The sequence below is a fragment of the Anguilla rostrata genome, chromosome 3, assembly GCF_018555375.3.
Source record: "Anguilla rostrata isolate EN2019 chromosome 3, ASM1855537v3, whole genome shotgun sequence".
In the NCBI taxonomy this organism is placed as follows: domain Eukaryota; kingdom Metazoa; phylum Chordata; class Actinopteri; order Anguilliformes; family Anguillidae; genus Anguilla; species Anguilla rostrata.
Window position 1 is genome coordinate 31,988,688 of NC_057935.1, and position 6,107 is coordinate 31,994,794.

A 6,107-nucleotide genomic window follows, 5' to 3' on the forward strand; every position below is an offset into this window, starting at 1 on the left:
TACAGAGTATAGAAATACATACCATAGTTAATTATTACACATTTAGGTACTGTGCAGCATTGTGTGACAATATTTGTGCATTGTGTTTAAATCTGATATCAATGTTTCATCTTAAACCTTCATAAGGGGCTCATGTATATGCTTTACAATGGACTAAAGGCATTTATTCCTTTTTGGACAGATTTTGGATTTGTTTCTGGACCCCTAGCTATTTTAGACCACTGTTTATTAACATGTTTGATTTGTCTTTTCCCTTATGTAGTAACATGTTTGATTTGTGTTTTCTTTATGTAGTTTGTGTTTGTTGTTGGCGATTCACATCTCAGATCTTTTGCTGATGGAGTTGTGAACATGCCAGAGGGTCGGCTGTCCTTTGTTTTATGGCCACACCTGGAGGAGATGCAACAGCGTTGCGTTTGGAGATCTCCCATCTTGGTGATACTCCACGTACTCCGGATGCAGTGTGCCTACTTGCTCCGGGGAACAACATGACCTCAAGTCGCACTATTGAGGAGGCTGCCAGGGCCTTTGGGACTCTCCTCAGTGTTGCATTGCAACACTGGCAAAACAAGGTATGTGTGAAATCATAAACACACTCAGACAAAGGCAATAATGTCCTTCAGTGAAATGTTATGTGTTCACAAAGGGACTAGTAATAGTCACAGAAATTATGTAGGTTTTGTTTTAATGCTAATAGGAATTTGTTATTTGTAGGTGTTTGTGGTGGATTTCCCCATACGACATGTACATGCAACACTGGAATACCAGCTTCTGCTAAAGCAGGAATATCACCGAGTTGCAGCAAAGATGGGAGTGCGGTACTTCTCAACAAACAATGTTTTCCAGCCATCGAAAAGGTATGTTCCAAGAAGTTGTGGTTACAACATCACTGTTCTTGGAGTACATAGTACATTCTTATGCATGTTTCTCTGGGACTTAATTATTATTGTCATTACTTTTTGTTTAAGGCATCTGTGGTGTCAGGATTTGATACACGTAAGTGATGACAAAGGTATGCCTCTCCTTGCGGACTTCATTTGGAACACTTCATACAGCATCCTGCACATCCCTGTCAATCCTGTGCCACTTAGAGTGCATCCTACACTCAAACGATGCTTCCACAAAAATAAGAAGGAGCATGGTACTTCATCACAGCCACAGTGTGTTGCTCCATCTCAGCGCTCAGCAACATCCTATCAGCCCTTTCCAGGTAATAACTGCTCTGTGTGTTACATAAAATTGTCCATTGTTAGTGGTGTCCAATATTTGAACAATGTTCTGTCTCTGCTTTTTTTTTGTTTTTTTTGTTTTTCTAAATCCATACATCTGTATGTTCTTTTGTGCAGCTGTTAAAATGAAGTATGTCGACCATGACCAATGGACACACCTGCTGCCTACTGTTCCAGGTAATTCTTGCATGCCAATGTGTCTGCGTCCCGATGTGTTACTGTTACGTTGGAGACCCATATTTCATTTAAGTCATGTTGTTTGTGCTTGTTTCTAGATGTGAGGATGCAGGTTCGGGATCGGCGTCATTGTATACGTCAGCATGCTGCCAAAGGACTGTTTGTTGACATACAGCAAGTACGTTTCTGTTGATGTATACACTGTACAACTGTTCAATTACGTTTTCAAAAAAGTATTCTGTAAGTATTCAACGTAATTAACTCCTAACATCAACTTGTGTTTACAGCGAATTCTCAGCGGGGATAGGATGGAACACATCTTTGACACATACGTCCTATGTTACCCTTCGGCCTACCGCCAGAACGCCAAGCCTGTCCATGACCCAGCACCCCAGTCTGTGGCTGAGAAGAAATCCCTGCACATCAAAAAGCTAAGTGGTGCTGGTTCAGGTCATGTGGGTCATAGGCCTTTGGTAGTAGTTGACAGGGTCAAAGAAGTTGTAGAACAGGAAGATGTTAGGGATAAGGTAGTAAGGAGGAGAAAGATGGGAAACATACACACCAGTGTTACACAGACAGAACAGAAGCAGGAGTTGCCTACTGAGAGAGGACTGAAACAGGAGTTGGCTTGTCAAATAGTACAGAAACAGAAGTTTGCTAGGGATGAAGGAAGTGTTGTTGGTCAGGGGGAAGGGGGTCACATGCCTTCAGAAGTAGGCAAAGGGCTTCAGGATACACAACACATAAATGGGGTATATAGGTGGGTGATGGTAAGTAATTTCTGTGTTCCCTTCCAGCGCACTTTTGAATGTCCCAGTAAGTTTAGTATTGCAGAACTGTGTGATGACAACACATTGCCAATAACTTGTAAGCCAAATGGGGTGAAATCATTGCCAAGTAAGCCACCAAATACACTGGACAACAAAGGGGGGATGCCTTCTGTGCATGACACAAGTGGGGGAGATTCAGACCATAACAAGACAGTGTGCTTACAGACAGTTGCTCATGGTGATATTGAAAACAAACAAAAAGAAATAAACAGCAGACCAGCTGCAGTACTTGCCATAAAAAAGGCCATGAACCACATAAGAGGAGGTATAGGTGAAGGCAACTCAATGTTTGAGACGGCAATTAGCATAGCAGAGCAGCATGGTGTCCAACTTAGAAGTGGCAATCCAAACAAGCCCAATGGTAATTGCTTGTATGAATCCATTATTGATAACATAAATGCAAGACAATGTTTTGCAGAACATTTGCCAGAAAGGCCTGAGCACTATAGAAAGGTCTGGAATACTGTAGGTGAACAGAAAATTAAGGCATCTCCATACTATCCAAACATATATACAGAACAGCAGTGGAGAGAAGCATGGCAAACTTTGCAAACAACTAACCAATATGACCTTGACTATTTTGGTGATATGGCTATCCTTAGTTGTGCTCATACTACTAAGAAAGATATCCTTGTTTTCAACACACCTTGGAAAACAACAACTGCTCAACCTCATAGTCCAATATATGTAATATCTGCAGATGCAATAGATCCAGCAAATGCAAGAGATACTGATGTTCCATTGGTGTTGGCATACAATGGCCATCATTTTGAAAGCCTCATTCCTGTTTCTAATGTTGATGTTAACAAAACAATTGTTTTGGTGGATGCATATAAGACTGGCACGTATACGACTCCTAGGTCTTTAGCACAAATGTTTCAGCTCATTGGAAATGATTTACACAACACAGAAACAGATTCTCCCACAACAAATAAAACCATATGTACACAGGCCACAGAAAACCAGAAAAGAACAAAGCTTGCAGCTACAACCAGTAATGTGCAGATTCAAAATTATGCTCCAAAATCCCACAATTTAGATGAAGGCAATAATACCAGCGATACCGTAGCCATAACTTTGCCAGATGTATGCAACAGCTGTCAAAAGCCATTTCAAACGCTGCTGGTACATTTGCGCAGGTCAAAACGATGTCAATTACATTACAACTTCCAATCTTTGCATCAAGAAGTAATTGTGAAACACGCAGACCAAAAACCTCTATGGCAAGCTGCCAAACGTCAAAAACTACAAAAACATAAGCAAACTGAGGTCAATGTAGGCCTAAACCATGTTGAACAACAAGCTCTACCATGTCAAAAAGAGAAAGAGGCCACTCCAATTCAAACCAGTGCAATAAAGATGAAAGTTACAAGGAAGAGACAGTTGCAGAGTAATCCTGTAGATGTCACAGGAAAAAATGTTTCACCGTGTAATGTAAATAATAATAACCCAGAACAAATGAAACAACATGTAAGCACGCCAAAGAAAGCCACAAAAGAACAGATCTTGCAGCTATCACCAGTAATCTCCAGATTCAAAATATAGGTCCTAAATCCCACAATCTACATGAAGCCAGTAATACCACTGATACCATAACAATGACTTCCCTAGATGTATGCAAGGGCTGTCAAAAGCTACTTCAAAGGCTGATGGTACATAAATGGACTGCATTTATACATTTGAGCAGGTCAAAACAATGTCAATTACATTACAACATGTCTAAGAGCAACCCAACAATGCCAAATCCAAGTGCAGATGAAGTTGTTTTTGTCAATGAAATGGAAAGCCCATGTCTCACATTCTCCCCTTTCACTATGCAGCAAAAAAAATCACTTTGTTCAAAAATTAACATCATCCACAACTCACCTGAATACGTTCATACACAAGAACCAGTTCCAATGAATGTCCCAATGAAAGATCCTTGTGAGACAAAGGCTATTGTAGGTGATGGTAACTGCTTTTTCAGAGCTTTGTCATTTTCCATTAGTGGAAGTGAAGGTCATCACAGAAAAATCCGACTAGCTGTGGTTAAACATATGGAAACAAACGCATTACAATATGCTGCTATTCTCCGACATGGATATTTTTCTGTTGAAAACTATGTAAAAGCATCACGCATGAAATATGTTGCGGCTCGTCTGGTCTTCAACCTCCCCAGACACTCCCACGTCACTCCCCTGCTCACTACCCTCCACTGGCTGCCTGTTATAGCTCGCATCAAATTTAAAACATTGGTCCTAGCATACCAGGCAGTCAAGGGATCAGCCCCAGCATACCTCCACAAGATATTCAAACCCTACATGCCAGCCAGATCCCTCCGTTCTGCTACCTCAGGATGCCTAGCACCTTCCCCTCTACGCACCTGCACTTCCAGAACACGTCTCCTGTCTGTTCTGGCCCCACGATGGTGGAATGACCTCCCTGTGGAGGTCAGAACAGCTGAGACACTGACCCATTTCAAACGACGACTGAAGACTCACCTCTTCAGGCTGCACCTCTCCCCATCCCTCCCTACCCCCCTGTAAATGACTGTAAGCTTAGGGTTCTAACTAGGCAGCTGTTTCGTGGGTGACTTAGGTGCATTAACTGTCTTAACTACTGCTTGTATTTTTTCCATAGATTGCGTTGTTGCCGTTCTCGTTGTTTAGTGTTAATCAGTTTAACCTTCAGGGTCCAAGTTGAACTATGCGGTTGTTCCCTGCACTTGGACCGGTACTTCTCTCTAGGGGTTTCGTCATACTTGTTCCTGGTTATGGTTATACACTTTGTTGTACGTCGCTCTGGATAAGAGCGTCTGCCAAATGCCTGTAATGTAATGTAATGTAATGTTCAAACTTGGGCAACTGAGGTGGAAATACAAGCAGCTGCAGATCTCTTTGGAGTTGATGTTTTCACATACAGTCGCAACAAGTGGTTCAAGTATTCCACAGCAAATGGAAAGACAATTCCCACAGCTATATACCTAAAACACTGCAACGCATCTCATTATGAAGTAGTTACATGCGTTAAGCAACACAATTCTGATCTATGCACTAAACTCTGCAAGAAGTCCAATGACTGTCCACAGTCACATCAGATAAGCATTTCTTCAAGTCGACGTGAGCTTGACAGAAAAAACAAGCAATATGAAATGAACAAACAATTCCAAGATGCAAAAAATAAAAGAGGAATTAAAAGATACAATGAAGATGAAAACTACAAGAAAACAATCAAAGAACGCAGCATAAACAAATGCCCAACACCGAACAAATGTGAAACAGTACAGTGCACAGAAATATGCCATTGATGCCCAACACCAGGCAAATGTGAAACAATACAGTGCACAGAAATATGCCACTGATGAACAACATCGTGCAAATAAGAAAAAGTGCAGCATAGACAAATATGCCACTGATGAACAACACCGTGCAAGTACAAAACAATACAGCATAGACAAATATGCCACTCATGACCAACACCGTGCAAGTACAAAACAATACAGTATACACAAATATGCCACTCATGACCAACACCGTGCAAGTACAAAACAATACAGCATAGACAAATATGCCACTGATGAACAACACCGTGCAAGTACAAAACAATACAGCATAGACAAATATGCTACTGATCAACAACACAAGGAAAATCTGAAACAGTGTAATATTACCAGAAGGATTGAATCAAAGAAACAAAGACAACAAATGGACTACATTGTTCAGGAATTCAAAAACAAGGTTAGCACTGGTCCCCAATATGTCTGCTCCGTATGCCATCGACAATTGTTTAAACAACAAGTCATACAATGTAAAAAAGACACATATGGAAAAAAAGGCAATGCTACAGCTTCATTGGCCAGTAAATGCATTACTGAAACATACCTTCACAAATG

The 6,107-nt window shown here is 41.0% G+C and overlaps 1 long non-coding RNA gene across 1 annotated transcript; it reads left to right on the top strand.

The window, feature by feature from the left end:
• The first annotated feature begins 317 nt into the window (after window positions 1-317).
• LOC135250639 (uncharacterized) lies at window positions 318-4,068 on the top strand. Its single transcript, XR_010328969.1, has 5 exons — window positions 318-572; window positions 715-1,210; window positions 1,347-1,406; window positions 1,505-1,584; window positions 1,694-4,068. It is a non-coding gene; the product is annotated as an uncharacterized LOC135250639 (long non-coding RNA).
• The last annotated feature ends 2,039 nt before the right edge of the window (window positions 4,069-6,107 follow it).